This window comes from Apodemus sylvaticus, chromosome 10 (genome assembly GCF_947179515.1).
Source record: "Apodemus sylvaticus chromosome 10, mApoSyl1.1, whole genome shotgun sequence".
Classification (NCBI taxonomy): Eukaryota; Metazoa; Chordata; class Mammalia; order Rodentia; family Muridae; genus Apodemus; species Apodemus sylvaticus.
In genome coordinates this window covers 34,254,991-34,270,351 of record NC_067481.1, presented here as the reverse complement: position 1 = coordinate 34,270,351, position 15,361 = coordinate 34,254,991, and positions in this window count along the sequence as shown.

Here is a 15,361-nt window from a genome sequence, read left to right as displayed (position 1 = left end):
TATTGATAAAAAGCCATCACATGCCATGTGACATGATAGAGGGATAAGAAAGGATAGCAAATGAATATGTTTGTTTAGTATATGTGTATATACACATACATGTGTTAATAGCAAAACGACAGAATCTGCACAATGGTTCCCGTTCTGCTTTCTGTACTTGGGCGTTTCTCTGTAGTGGGTATATTTAACTACCACCCCACCTTGTATTCCCTTTATGCTCAGCAAACATCTCAAGTGGACACAGTATTAATCCACAAGCATAACCCAAATCTTAATTTTTAAAAGGTGTGGATGGGTTATTGTTTTCCATTGATTTTCCCCCATTGACACAAAGATCCATCTGAGGGGTTTCCTGTATTCCACAATTAAAAATAAAAAAAGAACCTCTATTGTGAAATAATAATGCATTTTTTCCTGGGAAGACCTGGTCAACCATCCCAGGCAACACCATAATCACTCCACTTTTCTTCTTCTTCTTCTTCTTCTTCTTCTTCTTCTTCTTCTTCTTCTTCTTCTTCTTCTTCTTCTTCTTCTTCTTCTTCTTCTTCTTCATCTTCTTCTTCTTCTCCTCCTCCTTCCTTCCTCCTCCTCCTTCTCCTTTTCTTCTTCTTCTCCTTCTCCTACTCCTCTTCTCCTCTTCTTTTCTTTCTTCCTCTTCTTTTCTTTCCTCCTCCTCCTCTTCCTCCTCCTTCTCTTCCTCCTCCTCTTCTTTTCTTTCCTCCTCCTCTTCTCCTCTTCCTCTTCTTCCTCTTTCCTTTCCTCCTCCCCATTCCTCCTCCTCTTCCTCCCCCTCTTCCTCGTCTTCCTCCTCCCTCCTCCTCCTTCTTCTTCCTCCTCCTCCTTCCTCCTCCTCCTCCTCCTCCTTCTTCTTCTTTTCTTCTTCTTCTTCTTCCTCTTCCTCCTTCTCCTCCTTCTCCTTCTTCTTCACCTGTTGACTGAAAGGTATGAGGAACCCAATGTGTCTGGATGGTGGCAGTCTTAACTTTTAGTTTAACAGCATCTCTACTGTATCTCTTATGGAAACACTCCTCTCTTTGGAGGGAAGCTCTTGAAGCCAGTGTGATGTCAGAGCTTGAAGTCAATGTTTCAGCATTGGGTTACTAGATGCAGGAGTGTGTGGAACAGTTCTTATCCTTACGCCTCTCCTGGACTACGAGTTACAGTTTTGATCAGAAGTATCTCCTGAAGGCTTCTGTGTTAAAGGCTTGTGTGACACCACTGACAGGTACTGGAACCTTGGGGAGGTAGGGACTTATAGAAGAAAATTAAGTTCTTAGGGAAATTCTCTTGAAGGGTTCTCTTCTTCCTCCCTGTCTCCATTTACTGGCTGCTGTGAGCTGAACAGCTCTCTTCCACCAGACACTGCCATATGTTTTGGCTCACACTGGCCCAGAACAAAAAGGTGAAGCAACCACAGACTGGGACTTCCAAAAACCATGAGCCCAAATGCAGTTTCACTCCTTTTAAGTTAATTATCTCCAGTATTTTGTCACAGTGACAGCATATTAAGCCTTCTGGAGAACTTTCTCGAATCTGGTAAAGGACTTCTACCTTGTTGGTGTTGTATTGGGGTCTTCAAAACCCACTCCACTATTCTATCAAACCAGCTCTTTTACGATGGTAGGGGAGCAGAGAATTTACAAGCCTGGACCCACTGACATATTTCTTTTGGTATAAAAGTGAACTCCTTGATCAAAGTTGATGTTAAATGGAATATCATGACAATGGACAAGGCACTGGATAACTCTGGGCATGGTAGTTTTGGTTTATATGTCACTTCTATTTGATAGTGGAGGGTTGCGACTCCCACTCAGCTTTATGGTTTGATAGATCAGATGACAACCAGTTCATAATGGACAACTCATGTTGCCTGGTAACTTAGTGGCTCATGGCCAAAACATTCAGTTGCTATTAGAATATACCATAAGAATTATCTTTATGAGGAGGGTGGGTGTTTGGTTGGTGACAGCAAAGTTTTACTCCACAATTAATTTTAGTGTGGGCTTTGTTTCATCCATGTGAATGAATCACACACACACACACACATGCACACACACACACACACACACACGTACACACACATGTGCTCACAAATGCATATTTGTGCGTCTACTTATGTGAAGTCTGAGATTGATACCAGGTGATTTTCTCTACTGTTCTCTATATTACATCTCTGAGACATGGAAATTGAACCTAGATTTTGGTATTTTGGTTAAACTTGTTAGCTAGCCAGTCCTGAGAACCTTTCTGTCTTCATTCCTCTCCCCAGTGTTAGGATTATAGGTATATATCATTATATATGGCTTTTATGTGGGTTCTGAAGAATTCAAACTCAGGCACTGAACTCTTTCCCCAGACTTTACTCTCAATTTTCTAATCCACAGATGTTTTAAGAAGTCTAATATAGTTGCTACTTCTTGACTAGGTACAGTGGGTAGGATGTCGTGAATGTAAAAGACTTAGTGTGATATCTTATATTAGGGAAAGGATATGAAAATCCCTGGGAGTTAAATCATAACATAGGTCTAGAAGGCTGATTCACTCTGAGGCTCGAACATGGAAGATGTGCTGTTTGCCCTTGCCAGCTGAAACCAATTGGTAGGCTTTATGGACAGGAATGGATTAAAGTGCATTTGCCAGACCCACAGCTGTATCGAGGTGCTATGTGATGTGTTAATTTGATCAACTCACTGTACCACATCTGAAACATTGGAAGCAATTAGAGCCATCCCTTGAGTAAATTTACAACAATTCACTGCCATTCTCTAGAACCTATCTGTCTTCTTCACAAGCTGTGTAAACGTTGGATGAGAATGTGATAGAGATCATCTACTGAACTCTTCCAGGCCCTTGGCAGTGGCACTAATGCTCGCCATCCTTCTAGAATGTAATATTGCTTCTGATGAACCACTTTCTTAGGCAGAGGCAGTTTTAATGGCGTCCATTGGCCATACCTAGCTTAATGGCCTTCATTACAGGTCATGGAGAGAATTTAGAGACTCTGTTGATAGCTAATTGTGACTGTTTCTTAAAGATGTATTTATTTTCATGTGTACTGATGTTTTGCCTGCACGTATGTCTGTTTGAGGATGCCTGATCCTCTGGAACTGGAGTTACAGACAGTTGTGAGCTGTTATGTGGGTGCTGGGAATTGAACCAGGGTTCTCTGGAAGAGAAGACAATGGTCTTTAAATGTTGAACCATTTCTCCAGCCCAATTGTGACTAGTTATGCTTTGTTTGGAGCCTGGAAAATAACCTGCTGAACCTACTGTAGTATGGATTTGTTGAGTCTCCACTGGCTTCTTTAAGTCCATAAGATTCGTCCTTGACTGCAAGGATAATGTTTTTGACTTTCTAGACTCGGTCAGTTTAAAGTCAGTGTCTAGTACTTCTCACATGGATCTGTTTATTTTCTTGATCTCAATGCAGAATTACCTTGATGAAAGAATAGCTCTTTGGCAAGAGCTGGGAGGAAAATTCATAAAATGAAATTTCAGTAGTATACCAGGGTCCTGTTTTGAAGGGGTTTGGCTTCCTTTCATTCAAGAAGTTCTAAGTGGATCAAGTTATTCAACTGAGGAGGGGATGTTGTTCTGATTACTCTGTTGTTGCTGTCTAAGATAGGGTCTCATGTCGTTAAAGGCAGACTCAGACTCACCATGCAGCTGAGGCTAGCCTTGAAGTATTTCTGCCTCTACCCCCCCAAATTTTGGGAATACAGGTGTGTGCCACTGCACCTAGCTTGAATTTTTGTTTTATGGAAGGATTTAGATTTGACTTAGAACTTCTCTGTACACGGCATGGGCCACCCTTTTTGGATTACCAAGTGGATTCTACTGTCAATTAAAGGGAGATCTTGCTTTCAGCGGAGGGGTGACACCACTTGGCCTCTGCCATATTGGGATCTGCCTACTCTCAGTGCACATAGATTGTTCAACTGAATGGCTGCAATTCCCATTGTATGTTCCTCTGGCAGAGAAGGACAATCTCAGAGCTCATAAAAGATGCAGCATTTTCTTACACAAATGTATTTCTCAAAGTATTGGTGAAAGATCTTCTGGACTCTTCCTAGTGTGGGTAAGTATGTCTTAGAAGACAAATCTGCTCAAAGAGTCTAACCTCCCTATCTTAGTCAGGACACCTATTGCTTCAATAAAACACCATGGCCAAGAATCAAGTTGGGGAGGAAAGGGTTTATTCAACTTACATTTCCACATTCCTGTTCATCACTAAAGGAAGTCAGGACTGGAACTCATGCAGGATAGGAACCTGGAGGCAGGAGCTGATGCAGAGGCCATGGAGGAGTGCTGCTTACTGGCTTGTTTCCCCTGGCTTGCTCAGCCTGCTTTCTTATAGAACCCAGGACCACTAGCCCAGAGATGGCACCACCCACAATGGGTCCTCCCACCCTTGATCACTAATTGAGAAAATGTCTTACAGTTGGATCTCATGGAGGCATTTCTTCAAGGGAGGCTCCTTTCTCTGTGATGATTCTAGCTTGTGTCAAGTTGACACACAAAGCCAACCAGTACATTCTCCAAGCCTTCAGATCTTTTCTTCTACATTAAACAAATAGGTGGGAGATGAACATTTCAATTTCAGTCATGAGAGTGAACCATCTTTTGATCCAGGGTTCAGCCTGCTAATCAATCAATCAATCAATCAATCATCTATTAGAATCCTCTGTACCTTCCTGAGAGGGACATCACACACATACTCTTTGCTTAGTAAATCTGCAGCAATCAATTCATTACGATCCAACCTTATATTTCTTTCACTATTATCACATATTCTTAATATTCTGTGCTGGTTTGAATGAGAATGCCCCAATAGGCTCAAATATGTGATTGTTTGGCTTCTAGTTGGTGGACATTTTAGGAAGGATTAGGAGGTGTGGCCTTGTTGAAGGAGGTGTGTCACTGGGGATGGGCTTTGACTTGTCAAAAGCTTATGCCTGGCCCAGTTTCGCTCTTTCTATGTTGTGAGCTTGTGGGTCAGATGTAAGATCTCAGCTATGGCTCCAGCACCATGACTGCCTGTCATCATGCTTCCTTTCATGATGATCACAGACTGTAAGCAAGCTCCCAATTAAATGCCTCTTTTATAAGTTGCCTTGGTCATGGTGTCTCTTCATAGCCCTAGAACAGTAACCAAGATATACACACTCTTGAAAATTCTCCCTAAGTTTCTAATTTATAACTTAGAGAACTCAGGACCAGGCATATAGCTCAGTTGATAAAAATGTTTGGCTAGCAGGCATGAGGCCCTGGGTTGCGCCCCTCATACCATGTAAACCAGGTATGGTGGTGCATGTCTATCATCCCAGCTCTTGGGATGTGAAGGTAGAAGGATCAGAAATTCAGGGACGTCTTCGGATATACATATTGGGTTGGAGGCCAGTCTGGGATATATGGAGAGACCTTGTCTTAGAAAAAAAGGTTTAGAAGACTCAAATGGTTCTTTAGAAGTGGAGTACTCTTTATGGACCACAGTTTGTGAGACTGGAGTGAAATTGCAGGTCTAAAAGAAAGAGGACTGGAGGGGAGGCTGAGAGGAGGGTTAGCCTTGCTTTGCTTGGTAGCTGGTCCAGAGGAGGCCATGACAGGAAAGCAGAGTTAATCTCTTAGACAGAGGGGGGAAAGGCCTAATATGGATAGAAATCCTGATGGCAACAGGAGCAGAGGGAATGATCCATATAGATGGAGAAGACCTATTAGAATTTAAGAGCCAGGTGCCCTTACCCACCCTCTTAAGGTCTCTAAGAAGAGGCTTAAAAGTCTCTTCTCCCATGGCTCCATTCTCTTTGGGATTGCTCCAAATTTAAGAGTTCCTTATTTCACAGTCAATGCCCCCAGTGCCCTTAATTTAACAAAAGATACTATTCAGATCTATATTATTCGATAGTATTAGAATTCGATACTATTAGAATACTATATCTGGGTCTCCAGATGCCATATGACTGCTGGTCTGACAGGCTGATGAGAAACAAAGTTTTCTCCCAGGGTATAGCTTGACATCTTTAAATCATTTATGCAATATTCTAAGTACTTGGAATTTGAATTTCTAAGTTAATGCTTTTCCTTTATTTCTTTCCCCAATAACAGTAAGAAACCAACCCTTATTTGTATTTCTTAATTTTCTAAAACATGTGAGATGATCACAGTACAGAATCGTTTAGAGCCTTGTTTCTTATAAATGGCTGATAAGGAGGATTAGGAATACCTGGTGTAATACTTTCTTGTACTTATGAGTAGTTCTACCTATGGGTCATCGGTGATCACTTCACTACTGGCAATAAGGCATTAGCATCTTTAACTATGATTATATTGGAGAGGGAATTACAGAAATCTCAGAACCAATTTAGAAAATGTAAATGTGCTGTTCTGAATACCAAGTCTTATATTATTCAAGGTATTCCCAAGAAGCAGAATGATTATGCATATGTGTGCAATATGACCTGGCTTGTGTAGTTACAGAGGCTAAGAAGTCCTGGAACTTGTTATCTGCAAGATGCAGAACCTAGAAATATGATGGGGTAGTTCAGCCTGAGTCCAAAGGCTCAAGAACTGGGGACTGCACGGCAACATAAGTTCTGGTCTGAAAGTTTAGGAGTAAGATGTGCTGGTGACCATGGACAGAGAAGGTGGACACCTCAGCTCGAGCAGTGAGAGCAAACTTGACCTTTCTCTGCCTTATTTTTATAGGTGGGGGCTTATAATTACATCCTCAATGGATTGGATGATATCCCACCATAATTATTAGAACCGTGCTTATTACTTAGTCTACCAACTCAAATGCTGATCTTTCCCAGAATAAGCTATATAGATGTACCTAGAAAATCATTTGCCAGCTATATGGCATTTTCTGGCTTAGCCATATTGGCATACAGATTCACACCTGGCATACAGATCGGCATACAGATTCACTTTCTTTAAGCAGAAACACCAGGTACATGTGGTTGGTTGGGATAGACAGAAATGTGATCAAAGACTCACAGGAGCCACACACTGTTTCCTGTGGGTAAGATGGCCCAGCATCTGCAAATTAGGTGGCTTTATGGACTGTAAATGAGAATTTACTGATTAGTCCTCCTTTGCTGAAACCCACTGTTTATAAGATCACCAGATAGCCAGACAACTGGACAGCCAGACAACAGACTTGATCCTTGATCTTTCTTGCTTCTGAGCCCCTCTAACCTTGAGTGGAATTGTCTCCTTCCCTGGGCAGCTGCCAGTCCTGTGCTCAGTGGGGATGAGAAGGATCAACTGTGGTCCTTCCTCATTTGCCTAGGTTGAGGTGCCTTTCCCTCCTTGGAGAAGCACGCTCTGGATGGTAGTGAAGACTAGTTGCAGGTGTCTTTGTGTATCTGGAATAGGCTGGCCTCTCTCTCTCTCTCTCAAGTCCTTTTAATGGTGGCCTTCCTTCCTTCTCCACTACCCGCCTTCCTTCATGGAGTACCTTTCAAAGTCCTCAACCTTGAGGAGTCCACCAACTAGACCCCTGAAGGAGGTAGGGCCAAACCCCAGTGACTCTGATCAACTCTGGGACTCAGAAAACTAGAAAGATTGTCACTTGTATTAATCCTGCCCCTTCCCCCATCCCAATTGTGCAACCTCCTTCCAGGAAACAAAATTAATTACTTACAACATGCAATGACGTGTCCACTCTTTCAGGCACCCTTCCCTTCTCCTTATAAAGGAAAGTCCCAGAAGCAGGGGTAGGGTGGCTTTCGAGCCCTGTTTTTGCTGAAGACCATTCCCTACCTGTAGACTGTAGCTTACGATTTTACTTTAGACTTCAGCAGTGCTACAGCCTCATTACTGTTGCTCTTTATTTTACTCAGACACAAAGAACCTGGACAGTGTGCCACAGGGGGATACCAAGTTCCTCTCTGGTAGCCTGGCTCTCCTGGAAATACCTAGTTCTGTTTTACAGGTATACCTCAAATCCTCATGGGAAACATGAACCTGTGTCACTAAGAAAAATCAGGAAGAGAATGACATTGAAGCTCTCCCATCCTAAGTGCCAAAGAGTTGGGCATTGTACCTCAATAAATAACCCATTTCCAATGTTGGTTTTGTCAGCTAGATATTATTTCTGTTGAAGAGCAGTTGCAGAACAAGGCTTGATAACAGATATGAAATCTCGGCAGGAGGTAGAAGCAGGAGGATCTCGACTTTCAGCAAAGGTCAGTCTGGGCTGCCTGAGACATGATCTTAAAAATTCCAAACCAAAGAACATTAACGATGATAAGTAACATGAAAACCGACGCAGGGGGATGGTTTACTGGACAAGAACATGCACAATCGTGAGGCCTGAGTTCCCATTCCCAGGATCTTGCACTCTCTGCTGTGTTTAGGGAAGGACCCTGACTCAAGGGAATAATGCTAAGAATGACAGAGCAGGATACTACCCCATCATCTGGCTTCATTCCAGGGGCACATCTGCACACAGATGTGCATAACCCCCCTAAAAATCATCAAATAAAATGAAAGAAAAGAAATCATAGACATCGAAGCTGAAAGAGGTGAGACTCTTGCCTGTGGTCAGTCTGTTAATAGTTGTGTGAAAACGTCAATTTCTCACTCCATAATGTATCTTTTTTTTTAACTTCTGTACAATAATTTCTAATAAAAGTCGCTTTTGGGTTGTGTGTGTGTGTGTGTGCATGTGCGTGTGTGTCTGACTCCTCAGGGAACTTTGAGAAGCAAAACACATCTTATAGCACCAGGGAAACTTCTGGAAGGCCAGGGTTCCAGAGGCCTATCTGCAGATCGTTACAGAAGCAACAGTGGACCTCCAGATGAGTTGTTTCCCTGTTGGCCCCAAGGTCTGCTGGCCGAGGAGCGTGGAAGGCCATTCCCTTAGCCCTGCCGGCCGGCAGCTCTTTACTGCTTTCGAACTCCCTTTGCAGAACAGGAGCACAGTCGCAACACTCTTTTGCTTGGCCCCAGGACAACTTTTCCACTGTCTCCGCCCTGTAGCCTCAGCTGGCACAGAAATTCCAAAATAAATGAACGTGTTGTAAATCGGGAGAAAATATTGTGTCCTTGTGGGGTTGATGTTGATTGCAGCTCAGAGGCGCAGGCGGCCACGACCACAGCTCAGTCTGCAGATTCCTTTACCCAAACACGCAGAGGGCCTGCCCAGGCCAGGATTTCTGCAGACTTCTCCATTCAGGCTTCTTAAAGGTGCGAGGGAGCTGACAAAGTGCCGTTGATCAGAAGCCCCCAGGCAGGCCAGGGGCCCAGGGTGTCAGAGCCAGGTTGAGACAAGACGCGTCAGTCTTCACCGAGGGAAGCGTCTGGGCGTCCAGGCCTGACGATAACACTTTGGCAAGAGGTAGCCCTGGAACGGCACGCTGCTGGCCTCAGGACTGGCCCTCAGGCCCTGGTTTAATTGAGGCTGGCATGATCCAGCAGGAGCCCAATGAAGAGAGGCTTCAGGGAGGGGTGGGGCCCGGGTTGGCTTGTCAAAGAGCCTGGCTGCAGCCTCGAGGGGCTTGAGAGTTTGACCACCCAGCGTCACGGTAGAGACATGAATAAGAGAAAACAATTTATTTTTAAATTGGAAATTATTTATTTAAAAATTTAAAAAACGTATTTAGACAGGGTTTTTGTTTTCTAGCCCAGGATGTCTTTGAACTTACAGTTTTTCTAGGTCCCAAGTACTGGCATTACAGACTCGTGCCCTCACACTTCACCAAAATATCCTTTGAAGTGCAAGGAGCCAGAGGGAGACAGGACACTGATTTGTCACCAGGCACCCCCATTCCTCCTATTCCTTAAGTACTGGACCTGATTTTTCTAGTTAGCAGGCATAGCTGGTGCAGGCTACCTTCCCAGTGTTTGTACTGGCCAGTTTTGTGTGTCAACTCGACACAGGCTGGAGTTATCACACAGAAAGGAGCTTCAGTTGAGGAAATGCCTCCATGAGATCCTGCTGTGGGGAATTTTCTCAATTAGTGATCAAGGGGGAGGGCCCCTTGTGGGTGGTACCATCCCTGGGCTGGTGGTCTTGGGTTCTATAAGGAAGCAAGCTGAGCAAGCCAGGGGAAGTAAACCAGTAAGAAACATTCCTCCATGGCCTCTGCATCAGCTCCTACTTCCTAGTCTGCTTGAGTTCCAGTCTTGACTTCCTTTAGTGATGAACAGCAATTTGGAAGTGTAAGCTCAATAAACCCTTTCCTCCCCAACTTGCTTCTTGGTCTTGATGTTTGTGCAGGAATAGAAACCCTGACTAAGACATTATTGTTAGTTATTATTATTAATAATAATAACCCACACATTCTGTTTTAAAATATTGGCCTACCAACTAAGGAATTCTGAGAGCAGAAGAAATAATCTTCCCAAGGAAGAGTACAGCAAATTGGTTACTCAATACCAAATGGTCATCGTCAGCCCTGAAAAACTGTACATACTAGCAGGATGTACACACCACACACACACACACACACACACACACAATGTATTTATCTCACATATATACACATACACATATATGTATAACAATAATTACATACACACATACAAATATACATATACATGTATACATACACACACACACACACACACACACACACATATATAAATGTAACAACAAAGAAAAGAGGCCATGAATTTGAAAGAGATCAAGGGGGGAGAACATGCTCGGATGAAGGAAAGGGGAGGGAATAAATGATGTTATTGTATTATAATCTTAAAAATGAAAAAATAATATAATAAAAAATAAAACATTGGCCTCCTTCCCAGTTACATAACTTCGGTATTTGTAGTCATGATCACTCATGACTCTGGCAGTAGGGGGTGGGACATACTCTTGATCCACCAATCATAGGACTGCATCCTGCTTTTGATTCCAGGTGGATCTATCAGAACTCTTCCCTGAAACTTTTTTCTTTCTCCTAGACACTTTGGATTTAGAGGAGAAAGTGGGTCAGAAAGCTCAAAGAATGCAAATTGGGAAGTAACAGGTGACAGTCTTTCCTATTGTTTAGGGGGAGGCCTATTTGCAAAACAGTAAAGAAGAAAGCTAATACACAGCAAATGTTGGGGAAGACAGTGAGAAAAAGTCACAAGAATCATGCTTGGAGCATGGCTGGGCAGGGTCCTTCAATCTTCTGACTGAATGGGCCTCCCTGCCCATGTGCTGCCCTAAGATAGCTTTGACTGTCCTGGAACCCACTATAAAGACCAAGTTGGCCTTGAACTCACAGAGATCCATTGGCCTTTGCCACTCAAGTGCCAGAATTAAAGTTGTGCACCACTACATCTGGCCTCTTCCCCTTTCCTTCTCTTTTAAAGATTTACTTACTTTATGTATATGAGTACACTGTATCTGTCTTCAGACACATCAGAAGAAGGCATCAGATTCCATTACAGATGCTTGTGAGACTCCACATGGGTGCTGGGACTCAAACTCGGGACCTCTGGAAGAGCAGAGCAGCCAGTGCTCTTAACCACTGAACCATCTCTCCAGCCCTCCTCTCTTCTGTTTTGCAACCCTAATTAAACTAGTTTGAGCTGGTTACTGAAAGAATCGTACCAAGAACAAAGCTGTGGACCCTAGTATTTATGAGGGATTGGTTCCAGATTCACTTCAGACTCCCTGGATCTGAGGATGCTCTTGTAAAATGGCATGACATCTGCTTTTAACCTACACAATCATCTTGTTCACTATAAGTTAGCTCTAGATGACATATGTCCTGCAATACAATGCAAATGCTATGTAAATATTTGCTGTACTGTATTGTTTAGGGAATCATGGCAAAGGGAAAAGTCTGAGTGTGTTCAGAAGAGATGTATTATTTTTTCTGAATATTTTCTTTGGTTGATTGGTTGAATCTGTGACTAAGGACAATGCAGACAGAAAGCATTTGCCATACTGGCTGTGGCTGAGCCTTGGCCAAATCATCAAAAGCATATTTATGAGGGTGAGAAAAGAGGCCCTGGGAAGGGAATTATGGAAGTGAGCTCAGGAAAACCATGCATGAATCCTTCTGTGGTCCCACCTCTATACGTGTGTGCGTGTACATGTATGTATGGATTTATGTATGTATGTGTGTGTGTGAATATGTGTATGTGTGTGTGTTTGTGTGTGTGTGTGTGTGTATAATGCCTATTCTATACCAGGGTGGAGCTATGGAAATGAATAATGTAAAATCTCTGCCACAAAGTGTTCCAAGACAAACTTGAAAACTAGACAAGTAGAGGGCTGGGGAGATGATTTGGTTGGTAAGGCCTGGCCTCACAAGGATGAATACATGAATTTGGATTCCCAGAAATAGTTTTAAAAGATAGGTAGCACGCTTTTTGCCTATCATTCTAGTGAATAGAGATGGGAGACAGATGGTTGGAATTCACTGGACAGCTAGTCTAGCCTGCTATTGAAATCCTAGGCAAATAAGAAACTATGTCTCAAGCAAAGGGTTGAGAAACAACATTTAAGACTGCCTTCTGGCCTACTACACACACACACACACACACACACACACACACACTCACACACCATAGGTGGGGAGCAACAATAGTCATCATTATAGTAGAAAGTTAGGATTAGAATACAATTCTATAATGGGGCTGGTGCCCTGGAAACATGGAAGAAGCCAGGAGCAATGGAAAAATCATAGACTTCTGTGAAGAGGCAGAACCTAAGGGACAGTAGTCCCTGGGGTGGTGTGTGGATGTGGCTGCTCTCCACTGCAAGAATTAAGAGTCAGTATCATGTGGAGCACCAGAGAGGAGCTGATGGGTGCTGTCCTGAGTTGTACAAGGTATCAGAGAAAGAATTTAGTTCCTTTCCCAAGTGAGAACTCTCTAACAGACAAATTTAGTAAAGAGGTGTGACAGATGAGCACATAGGTCTAGTGTTAAATTCCTCTCGCATGCATTGTGGTTTTCATGCCATCTCTGGTGTGTTCTGAAGTGGCTGGATGACAGGGAGCAATAACCAAGGTCCGTGACCATGAAGGAGGGGAGCCTTATGCTTCTTTAAGAGTAGGAATCAGTGGACTTGGCAGATGGCTGGGTAAGCAATGTGCTTGCTAGGTGAGCATGTGCACCTGAGTTTAGATCTGCAGCTTCCACATTAAAAACTGGACATAGGGGGCTGGAGAGATGGTTCAGTGGTTAAGAGCACTGGCTGCTCTCCCAGAGGTCCTGAATTCAATTCCCAGCAACCACATGGTGGCTTACAACCATCTGTAATGGGATCCGATGCCCTCTTCTGCTGTGTCTGAGGACAGCTACAATGTACTTATATACATAAAACAAACAACGAACAAACTGGTTGTGGTGGTTCACATACGTGACCCCCAGGACTGGGCACTAGTCACTGGCTAGTCAGCCTAAGCAAAATAAGAAGCCTCAGGCTCACTGAGAGCCATGTCTCCAACAACAAGGTAAAGGAATGATGTCTATCTCTGGCCTCTGCATGGGTGAACATACCTGCACACATGTGCACATATTCACATGCCACCCCAGCACATTAAGAATAGAAATAACATAGGCTGAGATTTAAAAATAGTTTAATTGTGTTTTTAAAATGCTTATTTTGAATTGGGGGTAGGGCATATACTCAAAATTACTCTAAATACTGTTATCCATAATCTTTTGCTAACAACATTTTGGTGAACTTCAGTATTTTAGGCATTTTGAAAGATTACATTTGTGTGTACTATGCACACACATATATGTATATATATCTGCATCTATACACACATAGAGAGGAGAGAGAGAGAGAGAGAGAGAGAGAGAGAGAGAGAGAGAGAGAGAGAGAGAGAGAGAGAAAGAGAGAGAACTACATAACTATAGCATAACAATGGAGCCATTCTAAGGAACACTCCAATAGGGTCCAGTTATTATTTTTTTTTTTTAGAGACCTGATGGTATTCTGTGTTACTCTTTACATTTTAACAAATAATGTATTTTAGCGCCCATGTAACATTCTCTTGAACGGAAGTACCCCTCTCTGATGACTTCTATTGATCTGAAGTCACTTTGAGAGGTCAAAAGCTTTATAGCTCCATAACCAGCTGGCCTGGCCCAGTCTCCCTGGGTAGAAGTTTTTAAGAATCACACATACTTCTTAAAATGACTTCTGTTGTTGTCAGAGGTCACTAAATGGAATAAGTTAATAGTTTGTGTAACAGAATCTGTGTTAAGAACTGTCTAGGGAATAAATTCCCCAAAGAACCAACCAACATTCTGGATTGTTTCCATACTAACATCACTCCTTGCCATTCTCTAGGTAGGTGGCACTTATTTAGTGGCACCTTTTAGTCTTGGAGGCACGAAGTTGTGGTCTTGACTTGAGGTATTGAGTGCTTGATTTAGCTTTGAAAACTTTATTTGAGTTTTAGAAAACTTATGTTTGAAAGGAACTTGCTCAGGCAGGATTGAGAAGGATGACTTGAACCTGGGAAGGTAGAGCATCTTCCTGTCAGGGCCTTGGGATGCAGAGATGCAGAGTGGAGCAGTGGTTGGTCCCTGGCTGAGCCTCTTATTCTGAACCTGAAGCTGGAAGGGATGAAGAGATATGATGTTGAATTAAGAAACACCTGGGCTGTTCATAAGTCATCACTTTTTAAATGTGTTTGTGATGGTGTTCCCAGGGGTGAAGACCTTTCCTGAAAGTGGATGGCACATCTCATGAGTTAGATGGTCTGAATCAAAAGGTGTAAGAGAAGGAAAGCAACATTGTTCATGCATTCTGAGTTTTCTGCTTCTTGGCTCACTGTGAGGATCTCAGACCCGTGTACCCACTGTCATGGTATGTCTTCCTTGCAGTAGTGGACATTTCCCTCTTGCACCATGAGCCAAATTAAGTCCTTCCACTGAAAGTTGTTTCTGGCCAGGTATTTGTTCATAGCAACAAGAAACGTAACCAACACAGAGGAGGACCATTACAGAGTCATGCTACCGCGTGGTTGGGTGGTGAGGCTGAGGCTTGGTGTTATAAATGATTGACCCACTAGGAGCTGTGGGCACTTACATATTCCAGTCAGGAGAGAGTCCCTTCAGGTGCCATGGCCAATTGTTCTGTTCCTCTTTTCTCCCTCTGTGTTCTCTTGATTCCTTTTGACCACCATCTTTGTTATATGTCTGCTTTTTTTTTTTTTTAAACAGTAGTTTGTGAATGTATTTTAAAATCAGGTCTCTTACTGGTAAAATAATTTTGATGAGGCATTGGAATACTTACATATTTATTTATGTATCTATAAATTATGTATATAACAACGGCTGCAAAATGGTGTATATCAAATATTTTTAAAATCAAAATCAGGTAAAAGGAGAAAAGTGAAATGTTTTAAATGCTTCAGTGATTGACTAGCTAAATATACAGTGGATACACCTTATGGGT